We start from the raw sequence: 15,873 nt of genomic DNA on the forward strand, positions 1-15,873 counted from the left end.
AGGTACTCTTCATTTTCTCACCTTCCCTCAGCGGCTCACTGTCTCCGGAGGCCTGCTTCTCTCAAGGCTGGGCTACTGCAACAGCCTCTTTTTCAATCTCCCTGCCTCTGCTCTGCGTCCACTGCAAATCATCCAGAACAGAACCGCAAGATTTATCCTAGGCCTCAAGCCCAGGGACCACATCTCTCTGGTGCTGAAATCCTTTCACTGGCTCCCCGTTTCTGCAAAGATCAAGTTCAAGATCCTCTGCTTTGTCCACAAGGCTTTCTGGGGCCTGGGACCTACCTATCTGCAATGTTGCCTACCTAAATACTGTCCTTCCCGAGCCCTCCACTCATCTACCTTCAACCTTCTGCGAGTGAGCCTGTTCTCCAAGCAGAGATTTGGAGGGAGATCTTTATCCTCTGCAGGGGCCTCCCTCTGCAATAACCTCCCTGCCGCACTCCATCTTGAGCCTGATCTCCTTAAGTTACGGAAACTCGTTAAGACATTCCTCTTCTCCTCTTCCTTCTCTCTCCCTCTACCCTGCTAACCTTTATCTCTGCTCTATCCCTCTCTCTCTCCTTTTCCGTGCATCCTGCTGACTGGCCACCTGGTGTACCTCAGAGTCTCACAAGTCCCTGGCACCCTCACCATTCCTCTTACACTTGCTTCTGGGCCTTGCACTAGCCTCATTGTTACTGCACTTGGTCAATGACCCATGAGAGTGGCATCTCTCTGCACTTACCCCAGTCTCTGACTGACTGGGCACACTTGGTACTTTACAAATAACCATACCATACCTAGCAACTGAGGACAACCTTTTTCCATTTGGAAACATCAGTTGGTCACACTTATTGGCTTACGTTAATGAAAAACAGCCTTTCTCCAGCTTTTATGCCTTGTTATGCCATTATATGTAATGTTAATATACATTTTTCTAAATAAAATGTCACTGTGCCATGGAAAAATGTAGGGCCCACTGTTTCTAGTCAGGTCGCCAGGACCTTCCTTATGACTGCCCACTGACTCCTCAAATACACTCCAAATGTAACACTGCATACATGCCAACATGCCTTACTGCAGTCTGGAGGTGCTAGTCCTTGTTTTAATTGTGCATTCTGATACTTAGTCTCATATTGTTAATGTGGAAAAGTGGGACTAGAAGTACCAGAATACAAAGTTAAAACTAGGACTGAACTAGCATCACCTGAATGGAATGGGCATATTGGTGTCTACGGCACTGCACACTCTTACATGGGATTATGGTAAAATGCACATAGACTTGCACCATTAACTGACGAGGCCAACCACACACCAAGCACCAGAGAAATAATGAACCAGATGAGAAACCCGCAAGAGAGCCAATGATCAGAATGATGGACCAGATGACCCAAGGACTAGAGGCCAGCAACCTTCCAGGGACCGGAATTGTGACTGACCAGAGGAGTGATTAACCAGTCAACGACAAGAGGAGAAACAGAGTAGGCGAGAAACTACTGTCATCTGTCATTGTTCATGGTTGTATACATTGTTCTTATGATATTCTTATATTTGCGGTATGAATTTTTGCCTTTTTTCTTCTTCTTTTTTTTAAACTTTGTTTTTCTTTTTCTGTTTTCTTGCTTCCTTTTCTTTCCTTTATGTACCTCTATTCTTTCCCTTAAATAGGTTGTTTGATGGTAGTTTGATATATTGCTTATTATGCTGATTAATGCTTAATTTTGTTGTTTGCTGTTGTGAGAATAAAAAAGGTTTGAACTGCAAGGGCTTGGGCGCCACGTGGGCCTGTGCCATGCGTGACACAGTGAACCAGACCTGTATTTTCACTTTTTATGCTGGTACCTTTAGACCCATACTTACAATGGGAAGAAGAAAAATGCCAAGGCATAGAATTTAACGAGAAATGCTCAGACATGGCTCACGTTGTCATACATGACATGGGGCTATCTGGCAGCAATGCAAGGTAGCCAAGCACCAGAGGAGTGTGAGCCATCAAGGAGCCAGGGACCAGCTGGGCGGAAAATCAGCAAAGTCAAGCATACGCTTTTATAACTCCCATACATACAAAAACTGAAAAGCGACAGTCAGAAAATGTAATTGTAATAAAAGCCTTGTGTTCTAACATACTATACCTGCGTTCTCTATATATGTTTACTATGGTTATGTTTCTTCGTTTTGAGACCCATCCACTTTGTTGTGTGTGCGCGCTTGGTTGTTCAATTTATTTTGATGGGAGTCAGCTTGTTTTGAGTTTGTTTTGAATGGGCATTCAGCTTATTTTTTGATCCTGCTAAGGCAACACTGCCACTGGATATCACGCATGCAGCAATGGCGTATCAAGAAGATTCACGCGTGTTGCGTGGGGATCGAAACATTTGAAAAAAGGAAGCCACAGTAAGCAAAGGTGCACACGTGTCTGGGCTTCCCTGGGTTTATTTATGTGTGAGTCTTGCACTGCGCCGTGCGCACGCTGGCGATGTTCGTGTCTCTCAGGAGGAGGACCCATAAAAGTTCACATGATTTCATGCTGAGGTTGACGAGCTGCCCTTGTTGCACGAAATCCGCTCGTGTTCCTCGGCGGCAAAGTCCGTTTCTCCTGTGCCGCGTCAGACCCCAGAGCCCTTAGTATCCCTGCATGGCTAGCTGGGACTTGAACAGAGAAGGGAAAAGCAGGAGTGAGAAATTAAGGGACAAAGAGCAAACGGAGAGGTTCTTAAGATGACGATACAATCAGAAAGGGATCACACAAAGGGGGCGGGGGGCACAATTGGAGGCATATATACCACGAGAAAGGGACTTGGTGAGAAACATAGAGGCGCACTAATAGTGAGTCTAAGTAACCCACACACATTAATACAGGACAGTGGGCAGGGTAGACTTTGAGGGCACGCTGGGGGATGGGGGGTGCATGGACAGGAGGGAGAGTAAGTGAGTGGGAGAGGAGACAGCAGGGCAAGTGGCATTGTGGGCTGGAATGCAGGGGAAGAGGTGGGCAAATGGGCAGTCAATGGAATAGGAAGGAGAGAATTAGTGGGCAGGCAAGCAGAAGAGGGAGAGTGGGCTCGAGGGAAAGTAGTTGGGTAGGGGAGAGTGGAGTGGGTGGGCAGGAGAGCGCGCAGCGGACGGGTGGTGTGGTTCGAGAAGGAAGGAGAGCGATTGGGTGAGTGAACAGGTGGATGAGTGGGCGGGCAGAGGAATAGCAATTAGTGAGTGGGTGGGCAGGCCGAAGAGGGGAAAGTTTGAATGGGAGCGGGAGAGTTGACAGCAGGATAGGCAGGAACGCTGGTGGGTGGGCAAGTGAGTGAGTGGGGAGTGATAGTGGGCAAGTAAGATGGTGGGAGTTGGTGGAAAGTGGGCAAGGGAGTTGGGAGTTTGAGAAAGGGAGAGTGCGCAGGGAGTGAAAGAGTGGGCAGTAGAGGGGAGCGAGTGGGCAGAGGAATGGGAGAGGGTGGAGTTGGCAGGGGATAAAAGAGTAGGCAGGGGAAGGCGAGTGAGTGGGCTCGCAGTGGGAGAGTGGTAAGGAGTCTGCTAAGCATAGTATGAATATCTGCCGATATGTGAACAAACGTTTCTTCATGCAATCCCTATCCTTTACCCACCTCTTTCTCCTGGCCTGCTTCCTGTCTGTTGCTTACATCTCGGCATCTGATCAATTACATTTGGATTGCGTTCTGTTAGTGTCTACAGCGGGTTCATAGCACAACTTGTATTCTGTGTTCATATGGGGGGGGGGGGGGGGGGGTATTGTTCTGGTGCAATCACCTAAGATGAAATGCATATTGATAAGTTTGAGTGTCACAATAGTTCAGAAGAAAGCTCATCATGTTAAGAACTTGTTTCCGAGACCTGTGTTTGTGTGTAAACCGACAGTTCCAAAACCAAACCATGCAGTGTCTCCCTGCATTGATACACTTGAGTGTGTGTATATATATATTTCTGAGGCTTGTGGAATCTGCTTAGATCACATGCTGTGCATAGGCCGACATCTAGTGGAAGCTGCGGAGTATTACAGTTTGTTTTTCGAAAGTCGAAAATGGGCGTCGACACAGGCGTGCCAGTAATACTATCCCTAGTGTGACGTCCACTGTACCCAAGATCCCTCACGCGTGTAGGATCCTCAGATTGTTTTTTTCCGCCATACTGGTCGGAAGCATCTTGCGGAGTTCCCTGGCCTTAGCCATACTTTTGCTGTTATTATAATTTTAATTCTTATTCATTCCCTTCCCCACCCCAACGTCGACCCTCAACCTCGACGACGGCTGGAGAAGTCATCGACCGTCGACTGCTGCACGACGGATCTGGGCCTCGGTAGGCCGCTGGCCTCGGCCCGGGCCTAGTAGGCCGCTGGCCTCGGCCCTTACAAGTAGGGAGAGTGGGGGGTGGTACATACTCTTCACTCTTGATATATAGTTACATTTATATATATTCCTACACTTAGCAGCCCGCTGCCTTAAGGTGCGTATGGAGGGTACCCCTTTTCAATTCTGCCCCAAGTGCAATCGCAAATACCCTTGGGTCGACAGGCACGCCACGTGCAATCTCTGCTTGCCGAGGGATCACCCCGAAGCGAACTGCAGAGCGTGTAGTAGGTTTAAACCTAAGACACTTAAGGACCGTTCGACAAAGCGTTGGGCCCACCACGCCAGGCAGGAGGCCATGGCAGCGGAGGGCGCCTTCAGCGATGGCAGCGACGCCGTACTTTCGGACGGCGAGGGCATTACGGCGTCGAAAGACAGCCGACGAGCGCAGGTCCCCGACCTCGGAAGGTCGTCCGGCAAGGCGGCTATGGGGAAGACCCCCGGCGACGCAAGCGCTACACACCTAACACACACTAAACACACTAAGACCAACCGGACCTCGACGACGTCGACTTCCCGGAAAGAGGCACAAAAAGAACGGTCCGACTCGGTGTCCTCTGGGCGCTCTCGATCGAGATCGCCTCACGACGCAAGGCAATCATCCACTCTTGCCAAGAGTGCCTCGCTACACACACTAACGGAAGTTCGATCGTCGGGAGACGAAGACGACTTCCACCCCCAGGCCGCGCTCCAAGATACCGAGACCGCGGTTAACATCAGTGAGGCCCCACGCCCGAAGCACACAGATACCTCTCCAGACCCTCGACGCCAGGCGTCGAAAGTCTCTGGGGCCCCCAAGGGACAGGGAAAACATTTTTCCACGCACGGAGAAGGGGGGAAACAGCGGAAAGCACAGCCTTCCACCCCTGTAAAGCCTAAGCAGACAAGCAAACACAAGTCTACCCTTGAAAATAAATCACCTGCTAAAGTAATACCCTGTTCCAGGGAATGGTCCAGTGAAGACATAGACAGGGTTATGTCTAGGATGTCTTCCTTGGCTGATTTTTATGATAAGAACCCAGAACACTTTCTTTCATATAACCCTCAAGGGGCCACACCCTCAGGCTCCTCCGATCCTATCCCGCTAAGTAAAGAGCCCCGGGTCGAAAGACCTGAACCCTTCAAGGTTCAGCCTTACTCCACTCCATATTCTACTCCACTCCCCAGTTATCAGGGACAAGTTTTCCCTGAAGAGGACCAGGAGTTTGCATTTATGGAAGAACAAACCGGGACAGATTACTATGCAGAGGATGAGGACCTGGAGGAGGGAGAAGATGAGCAGGAAATTTACAGAGTAGATTCCCCAGTACAAAGCGAAGCCCCAGTTACTGACTCTCCAGTTGATAACCAGCCCCTCCTTAACGAGGTTCTCGCTCGAGCAGCGGAACACTTCCACATCGACACCCACGGTGTACAGGAGGAAAGGGACTTCGCGGAGGAGTTTGTAGGAGAGAGAAGACCGGTCGCTCAGACCATCCCTATCCTCAAATCCATCCAACGAAGAATAGATCCTTCCCTGGTGAATCCTAACCTCACCAGAGCTGTCAACCCCAGAATTGAAAAGATTTTCCGGGCAGCCCAGTCTGACCCTCTGTATATAAAGGGACATCTTAAACCAGATTCCCTAGTGGTGACCAACACTAGAAAGAGGGCTGGCACGCCCTTATCTTCATCAGAAGCTCCTCCCGACAAGGAGAGCAAAAAACTTTACGGGTTTGGCAGAAAGGTAGCCTCAACGTCCGCCTACCAAGCAAGGATTGCGAATTCCACCACCCTGTTGGCTAGTTACAATTGCCATCAATGGGAAGAAGTCGCGGCGCTCATTGCCTCTGCTCCAGAACCGTTAAAGGGCCAGCTGGCTCGGATCTCGGCAGAGGGGAGAGCCGTGTCTGGTTGCATTTTAAAAGCAACTTTCGACGCCGCTGACAACGCAGGGAGATTGATAGCAGAAGGTACTGTTATCAAGAGACATGCGTGGTTACGGCAGTCGGGATTCAAGACAGAAACCCAGGCTTCTTTAATAGACAAGCCAGTGGAACCCGACCTATTGTTTGGGAAAGCGGTCGAAAACGCACTTAAAAATGCCAAAGATGAATATGAGACTCTCAAATCCCTTGGCCAGCTTACCAACAAACCCCCTAACCAGAGGGGGAACAATAATTTTCGTCGCCCACGCGGCCAAAATTCACAAAGAGGCAACTATGCCCAGGGACAAGGTACACAATGGAATAACAACCAGCAGTCTACCCAGAGTTACGGCAGGGGTAACAAGAGAGGTCGTGGAAGAGGCAGAGGCAGCCCCAACAAGGGCGGGGGCACGCCTCCACCAAAACAGTGACGCTCAGTTCAGGGTCCCTTGCCACGCAACCCCAGTAGGGGGACGCATTTCCACCTTCACCCAGGCTTGGGAAGGGATCACCTCAGACAGATGGGTGCTGTCAACAGTATCCGCAGGATATTGTATAGAACTACTGCAGCGTCCCCGGAATCATCCTCCACGACAAAGAGTGCACTCCCTAGAGCATCAAAGGATCCTTCTCGAGGAGATCGCCATTCTGCTAGAAAAGGACGCGATAGAACTCGTCCCAGGACACCAGGTAAACAAGGGTATCTATTCAACTTACTTCCTTGTGCCAAAGAAAGATTTGACAATGCGCCCAGTATTGGACTTACGGCCTGCCAACAAATATGTCAAGCCCCAAAAATTCCGTATGACCACGCTACAAGAGGTAATCCCCCTCCTAAAAAAGGGGGATTACATGGCAACCTTGGATATGAAAGATGCTTATTTTCATATTTCCATGCTCCCAGCGCACAAAAAGTACTTGCGCTTCAAGGTGGACAGTCGCCACTACCAATTCAAGGTACTGCCCTTCGGGATAGCTTCAGCACCAAGGGTATTCACCAAGGTACTGGCGGTGGCGGCTGCACACCTACGCAGGGAAGCAATCCCGGTGTACCCTTATCTGGACGACTGGCTCATAACGGGGGAAACCCCAGGAATTTGCAGGTCAAACATTCAGAGGACTATCGACCTCCTCCACGAATTAGGCTTCTCCATCAACGAGAAAAAGTCAAGTCTGGTGCCAAGCACCTCAAAACAGTTTCTAGGAGCTATCCTAGATACTCAGAAAGGATTGACCTTCCCTTCGGAAGAGAGAATTCGGAATATACTTCTGCAAATTCCGCATTATCAGTCAGGTCAACAGATAACAGTACGCAAAGCTATGCGGTTACTGGGCATGATGGCGTCATGCATTTACCTGGTCCCCCACGCGCGTCTGCGCATGCGTCCCATGCAGGAATGGTTGGCGAAACAGTGGTCTCAGGCAAGTGGTCATTGGGACGATCTAGTGGTCGTTTCGCCAACACTCGTACAGAGCCTACACTGGTGGACAAGAGAGAATCTCGCAAAGGGGAAACCCTTTTACGATCCCGAAGTACAAGCCGTGGTGACTACAGATGCATGCCTGACTGGGTGGGGAGCTCACCATCTCCACCACACAGCTCAGGGTCTCTGGTCTCACTCAGTAGCCAAGAACCACATCAATCTGCTAGAGCTTCTGGCAGTATTCCGAGCGCTAAGGGCGTTCGAGCCCCATCTACTGAACTTGTCGGTGCAGATCAGGACGGACAGCACGACAGCCATGTTCTATCTGAACAAGCAAGGGGGGACTCGTTCGCCAAATCTGTCCAAGCTTGCCCAGAAAATATGGATATGGGCACTCAGACGGAACATCTTCCTGTCATCGCAACATGTTCCAGGGGAGCTCAATTCCCTAGCGGATGCTCTAAGCAGAAACTCCCTCCCAGAAGAACACGAATGGGTCCTTCACAGAGACGTAGTAGAAGATCTCTTCTCTCAGTGGGGTTTCCCCACTATAGACCTATTCGCCACAAGCGAAAACAAACAATGCCCAGGATTTGCATCCAGGTTCCCCCAGCCGGACTCCCAAGGGAATGCCCTGTGGATGAACTGGTCAGGGATGTTTGCGTACGCTTTTCCACCAACTCCTCTCATCAGGAAGGTGGTGTACAAGATGAACAAGGAATCTATGACGCTCATCCTAGTTGCTCCCATGTGGGCGAGACAACCATGGTTTCCACACCTACGCAGGATGGCGGTGTGCGAACCCATCAGACTCCCAGCCTGGTACAACCTACTGTCCCAGCAACAGGGTCAAACAGTGCATCAGGAACCCAACTCTATGAACCTAGCAGCATGGCTCCTGAAGTCATAGAGTTTGGACATCTCAAATTACCACAGAGGTGTATGGACATTCTAAAGGAGTCCAGGAAACCAAATACAAGGCACTGTTACTTTGATAAGTGGAAAAGATTCGTTATCTGGTGCCAGAATAAACAAATCAACCCGGTTGATTGCACTCCTTCCAACGTTGTGACATACATGCTCCACCTGCTGGATGCAGGGTTGGTTTTTAACTCGCTGAAAGTACACCTGGCAGCCCTCTCGGCTTACACCACATCCCATAACAAGGTCTCGTGGTGGAAAGTACCAGTGGTTAAAGCCTTCATGGAAGGAGTAAAGAGACTTCACCCTCCTATTTCGAACCCACCGCCAGGATGGGACCTCAACGTGGTGCTAGCTAAGCTCATGGGACCCCCATTCGAACCCATGCATAAAAGTAGTCTCAAACACCTGACTTATAAAACGGCCTTCTTAGTAGCCATTACCTCCATAAGAAGGGTCAGTGAAATTCAGGCTCTGTCAGTGCAGGATCCTTTCTTTACTATCCACAAGGACAAACTGGTTTTACGCACACACCCTAGGTTCTCACCTAAATTCATATCCAAGTTCCATGTAAACCAGTCCATCGAGCTTCCGGCTTTCTTCCAGAACCCGCAAAGCTCGGCTGAGGTGAAACTACACACCCTAGATGTGCGTAGGGCGGTCCTATACTATGTAAATAAAACCAGACCGCTAAGGAAAACAGATCAACTGTTTGTCTCCGTAGCTACAGGCAGAGAGGGGGATCGCGTCTCTAAGGGCGCTATCTCGAAGTGGATTATCAACTGTATACAGCTGTGTTACTCTCTTTCTGACAAGACTCTGCCTTTTACGCCAAGGGCCCACTCTACTAGAGGCATTGGTGCCACTCTGGCTTTCATTGCAAATGTTCCCCTCGACACCATTTGCAAAGCGGCTACTTGGAGCTCTATTCACACTTTTACTCAGCATTACTGCATTGACACTCATTCCAAGACAGATACACAAGTGGGACAAGCGGTTCTAAGACACCTGTTTGCTCATGACCCTTCTCACATCCCACCTCCTTCTTCTGGTACTGCTCGCTAATCTATGCACAGCATGTGATCTAAGCAGATTCCACAAGCCTCAGAAGGGATACATTACTCACCGTAATCGTATTTCTGATGCTTGTATCTGCTTAGATTCACATGCGACCCACCCTTCCTCCCCTCCGAGAGAAGGCGCATGATTGCTTGTAGTCTTACCTTTTCTGTCTATCTGCTTGGATTATCTGTACTCACGCTACTCCTCATGCTTCCTCATGTCAGAAAAAATACAATCTGAGGATCCTACACGCGTGAGGGATCTTGGGTACAGTGGACGTCACACTAGGGATAGTATTACTGGCACGCCTGTGTCGACGCCCATTTTCGACTTTCGAAAAACAAACTGTAATACTCCGCAGCTTCCACTAGATGTCGGCCTATGCACAGCATGTGAATCTAAGCAGATACAAGCATCAGAAATACGATTACGGTGAGTAATGTATCCCATATATATATATTTTACTTATTATACCCGTTACTCCGCTAAAAGTGTAAAAACCTAACCTACCATCATTATGATGCAGCTCTAGAGTCCGGCTCCTCTAGGAAAAAGGGCTTCCTTTTAGAAAGAGGACATGATTAGGACAATAACACTGCGAAAGACAATTGCAGATAGCAGAATCCAGCGAGGTGATCGGTAGAGTGGAGGGTATGGGGGAGAAGGAGAGGAGGAGGGTGCAAGAGAGGACACCAGAGGAGAGGGAGGGGAGAGCGGGGGAGGGGAGAGGAAGCGAGAGATGGAGTGGGGAGACGATGGAAGAGGGGCATTCATAATATTAATAACATTGGAAGGGCAAGAGTGTTGGCTCTGTGGAGGCATGTGTGGGCTTGATTGAGGGATTACATTTACGAGAATGTGAATTATCGCCTGGAAATTCAAATGCATCCGATATTATGTGTTTGAAATCAGTAAATATAGGGTAAGCATTTCACTGTGTACAAAATAAAGACGGTATGAAAGAATACAAAATCCGCTTTATTCCGTCTTTCAGTGTTAATGGCCGCACAGTTTGGTGTACAACTGGATAGGGTGCATTATTAATCAGCGCTATTCACAGGTTTATGAATGCTATACTTGTACAGGATTTTCTCTTTTATTGTAATTAATATTGTTTTTAGAAGTGAACTCCTGAAACCAGGGCGACACATCGTTTGAGGGTATTAAACCACAAGTAATCCTAAAATAATGCAGGTGTGGTTTTTAGGATTATTTGGAGATATTTAGTTTGGAGTTTTTTTTAAATAGTTAACCAGTAAGGATTACTAATTGAAGTAAAACGAATCCCAAAACAATGCAGGTGCATTTTGTATGATTATTTTCGGATTACACTGTTTTTGTATTTTTTATAAAAATCCTAACCCAATGACGATTTCTAATTAACATATCTCGTGTATTAAGCCAAAGTAAGCCAATTGCAATCCAATGAATACAAAATGCATTTCTGCGTTTAAAGTGGATTTTGCCTTTTAGTGCAGTCCAGTGCAATATCACATGTTACAAACCAATGCTAAAAAAAAATAGATTCAATCTGGGCACTTTTATGTTATGTAACTGCTAGTATAGTGCACATACTGCCCAAAATCCTTTTGTTGGCTGGTTGTTTAGCACATCTGCCACCCTAAAATAGCATCAAAGCACTTTGGTGAAGGAGGAGTTTAAACCTGTTATTGACTACATGTGAGTCAGTCGTTGGCGGTATCCGTTGGAATGCTGTGTTAAGGCCCCATACCACCTCTGCTGTGAATTACATGAGTTTTAAGGCACTTCTATATATTAGCAGTAAAATAAAACGAACATACATTGCTTGGCGATAACAGAAAAAAGATGTATACCAATTCCTCCTTCCACCTCAAGCAGGCAAACGCACACACATTAATGGATTTGCAGTGTCTTGTCCCGTGCAATAAAATGCCTCCTTGCTAATAATCACGTTGCCTCTCAGTCGTGACCCTATGAGGCTGAGCAGTAGGCTCGAGAGAAATTCCAATCGGGATATGCTCCTGTATATGGTCAAGATTGAGGAGAGTGTCTGTGCTCCAGGATTCCACATCTGTAGGAAGGGCCAGATATGTATTTCGTCTGGCCATTCAATGCTCTCTGGCTGTTTCGTCCCAGCACTGATGAACGGCTCACTTAGTGCAAAACTACAATCCTGAATGCCAACACTCTAGTACTATTTTTTAAGCCAGCCATTAGCACTGCATCCACTCCTGCACAACATCATGATTTTGATGCATGAGCTAGATTCCTTCAAGGCTTGGAGGTTTTCAAAACTGCTGTAGCCTTCGGGGGTTTTTCCTTAAATCAGAGCTGAAAATCTTTGAAAGAGTTCTTCCAAGGCTTCGGGCCGGACAAAAAGGCCAGAAACACAAAAGAGTATGGCACAGCTCATACATCCCCCGTTGCAGGCAGCGTTGAACTACACCATCTGCCAGAAGGTTGTAAGCATAGACCTCTGGACACCTTTAGTGATGGGCAGAGGGTTCCAACTTCCGCTTCTCCCATCCTGTCCTCTCAACTATAGAGGGATGTTCAGTATCTTCTTGACATGAGTGTCCCAACATTTGCAGGCTCCCAGGGTTTCTTCTATCGCTTCAATGTGGAGAGCAACAGTACTGCCTCTCTCCAGACTAGTTTGGGAGCTGTCCTGCTTTATTCATTGCCACACCCTAAAGAAGTTCTAGATGTTACCCCTTCCCAGTCTTTGCTTTAATGTAGTATGACTGGTTATGTGCAGTAGGTTGATGGCTGCTCCTTTCCATTTGGGCCCCCAGAAGAGATTTTTGTTTCACGGCAGTGAGCACTCAGATTCATTCGCAGGCCCTTCCTTTTGGCCTAGTCACTACTCCACAGATCCTCAACAAGATAATGGCAGAGAGTGACCACCTATCTCCAAAAGTTTGGGTTGCACCTTGGAAGATTAGCCCACCCGGGCAACTCTTCTACAAGGGGCATAGGCTCTGTAGGGACCTATTGTAAACTTTCATTCTTCAGCCGACTCCTACAGAATGGATATGTTGATTGGCATCATATGTTAATGGAAGTTGAGCCAGATATTTACACCCAGGAGTGGATCCGAGATGTGTCATCCCAGCATGCTATCCCTCGCTAATCATTCAGGAGATTTTAGCTGACAATCTAGAGGACATTGTGCAATGTCACATCTGCTTGCAGGCTGCTCCGCCAAAATGAAACTCACTCAGCTTGGCTAGTTTTTGCTTCCAGGAATCCCAAATAGTCATCCTAGGGTCCCAGTCCCCGAAAAGTTAAAGGCAAACATGAAATGGTGGCTTGTGCCTGCAACCTGTGTCCGGGAGCCCCTTCTCACTAAATTCTCTTTAGCGGTGGGTTGGGGAGCCACACTCTGCTCTAGTCTGATGCAAGTCCTGTCATGTTACTCCAATGCTGCACTAAAAAACTGTTTTCAGGAGACATTAAGCCTGAGTCTTCACGGGCAACGTGATTCTCTTGTACCCCCAGCAACAGACTGACACTCAGGTGAAGCTGTCAATCTGTGGAACATGTCTATGACATCACATCACCCATTAAGCTAATCATGTGAAGGAGATGGAGAACAGTAAAGAAGACATGGTATGGTAATGTTTATTTGTAAAGCACAAGGCAAGTGTTTCAAAGTGCTCAAGGAGGGAGGGAACAAGGGGGAAAAACGAGTCATTCAGAGCCCTTGAATTTCTGAACGATACAAGTATGCACAGGCAGAGTAAGTGCATATAATATAATTAACAGTGTAGATAACAGCAAATAGGTCTTACAGCGATTCTGCAGTTTTTCCAAGTGCATCCTGAGCATATTATGCCATACCCCCTGTGAGTTGATACTTTCTCTGCTCAAATCTTCAGTATCTGGTTTCATTCGGACCTCTTTACCATGCCCAGAGTAGCAAGTGTCCCTTGTTCACCACTTGTAAATGAAAGGGACTCCGCCTTCTGGGGTGAGGTGCCTCAAGTGCGATCACCTTCCTTTGTGTTTTTTGTTTGTTTATGCTACCCTCTGCCCCAGCTGGTTCATAAGATCAAAATGAGTCCACTTTAAACGCCTTCAAGATCATCTTAATTGCACTTCACTGGCCCTGCCAGCATTGGTGTGCCGACCCACTATGCAACTCAAGCAGAATCACTGTGTCCTATTTCTCTGGAAGGTGTTTCTAGCAGAACATGAAGGTGGGATTCTCCATTTCTGCCTTACTGAACTTGGCATACTGGAACCTGAGGCCCTTGTCCAAAGTCATTGTAGTCCGAAAAAGCAACAGGGATGTTTTCCAAGCTTCTTGTAAACCTTCCACAAAGTCCCAGTTTTGCAGCAAATGGCCCTTGTTCTCCCATTATTCCATTGGGTTGAAAATGAATGCTGTCATCACCCTTCTGGAGTTAGATCTTTTATTTCAAAACTGGCTGAATCTGCTATTGGTAGCAACACCTGCAAGTCCTATGTAGGTTTGATATGGTTTTACCATGCAGAATTGTTTGTTCTTTTTGAAGTACAAAGGTTTACTGTAATTTCTAGTAGATCGGTATTCGATCGGGATCGAAAGCTGCTTTTTGTCAGTGCGGCTTGATTCTGAGGTGCGTGCTGCGTGAAGCAACTAGGTGCTTTCCTCTAGCTAGAAAACAAAACTACTGAGGAGGACGGACGAGGATGCGATTGGCCTGGGGTGTCTCTGGTTTGTCTCCGGCTTGCCTTCGGTGTTCGGTGCTGGTGTTCTCGTTGCCCGGGTGGAGGACATCACTTGCTGTATGAGCTGTCCGGCGCCGGGAGCCTAAGCGGCACTGATTCCCTCATGAGAAGTTGGAACAAGCCAAATCAAGGTATTTCCGACCTTGTTAAAATCTCGTTGTGACTCTGGGAGTATTCTACACTCTATGCGCCAGTTTTCTTGAGCTACTACGAGCTCTCACTAGTTTGCTCCACACAGCTGGAGAGGAGGCTGCATTTTGTTGATGTGCACAGCATAGCTATGTGGAACATATAAACGAACTGTTCCAACGGTGGCTTGAGGTAAAGAGAAAACACTGTCCTGCCACTTTAACTCTTTGAATGTTTGAAGAGTTATAAAACCTTCCGGCTACGCGACCGCTTGGCAGAGGTGTTTTGCCATGTTTGGCTGGGGAGGTGCTGCACACCTGTCTCATAAACTAAATAAGTGGAACAGTGCCAGATTAATCTGATATATTATGAACCTGAAGGCAGCCCTTATTTAGACGTGACCTTAGGTACCACAACCAGTGTGTGTATCTGAGTGCTGTGTGCAGTACTCTGAGAGGAAGGGTTTGTTATCCCATAGCAGTTGAAAAGGGACACTCTGGCCAGCTGGGCAAAATAACTTAAAAACGGATATACTGTTACGTGCAATAAGTAAACTTATATTGATAACGGGTATTTCTCCCTGTTAATATTCAAACTTGATTAATCTTATGCACAGCAGCTGGCCTCCCCTATTGGAAAAGTTAACTAAAGAGGTGTGATTATTAACGTTACCTCAAACCATGAAGACTCAGGGTAAAAGGGCCAGAAGCCCAAATAAGAACAAAGGCGGGGCAAATACAGCTCAGAGGAAAAAAAGACAGCCTGAATTCGCACAATGCCACAACTGAACTCACAGCAAAAAATAAAATCCTTTTTTCCTGACACAAAAAGAATCTCAGGAATTGCAGGACCTAATGTATCCTTATTAAAGCTATGTAAAGTGGCCAAAAGGAATACCATGATGCCGGGTTACCTTGAACCCAACAATTTGCTATCATCAAACCTTTCAGCCACCCCCGACCTGGAAAACGTCATGACTCCTTCCGAATCAGCTATTGATGAGAAGGATGATGAGTCCAGTATGGCGTGTGAAATAGAAGTAGGGGGAAGAGGGACCTTGGTGAATGAACAACTTTCACCAGTCATGGCGAGGGGCTTGGAGGTGCTGGAATCCAAGATCAAAGCCCTTTTTCAACTGTGCTAACGTGGCAGCAGAACAAAAGATAGTGAGAGAGGAATCCTTAGAGATTCTTTTTTTTAATTGAAAAACGTGAAGGCTCATACCATTCCGTAGACGGAGGTGGATGGTGCCGAACACTCCAGAACTCTTACATCATCCCTGAAAAAACCTGACATGCCTGCCGCCTGACACGGCATATGTGGTGGCAGAATCGGATAGTGGAGCTCTTAAAGCCATATGTGCAGAGTTATCATTAATGAATGCACCGGAAT

General features: G+C 47.5%; 1 protein-coding gene across 7 annotated transcripts in view; it reads left to right on the forward strand.

Moving 5' to 3' along the window:
* Positions 1-15,873, forward strand: part of SLC19A1 (solute carrier family 19 member 1) — a 405,409-nt gene that overhangs the window by 281,191 nt on the left and 108,345 nt on the right. The window contains exon 1 of one of the 7 annotated variants that reach the window (XM_069616068.1): positions 2,250-2,386. The exons of 3 other annotated variants lie outside the window; for them this stretch is intronic. The gene's annotated coding sequence lies outside the window, so the exon portion shown is untranslated. Of the gene's footprint in view, positions 1-2,249; positions 2,387-15,873 lie in introns of those variants that run through there. 3 more of the 7 variants (XM_069616065.1, XM_069616067.1, XM_069616070.1) reach the window with 3 other exon arrangements.

The sequence above is a fragment of the Ambystoma mexicanum genome, chromosome 9, assembly GCF_040938575.1.
Source record: "Ambystoma mexicanum isolate Mex_15411 chromosome 9, UKY_AmexF1_1, whole genome shotgun sequence".
Taxonomy (NCBI): Eukaryota; Metazoa; Chordata; class Amphibia; order Caudata; family Ambystomatidae; genus Ambystoma; species Ambystoma mexicanum.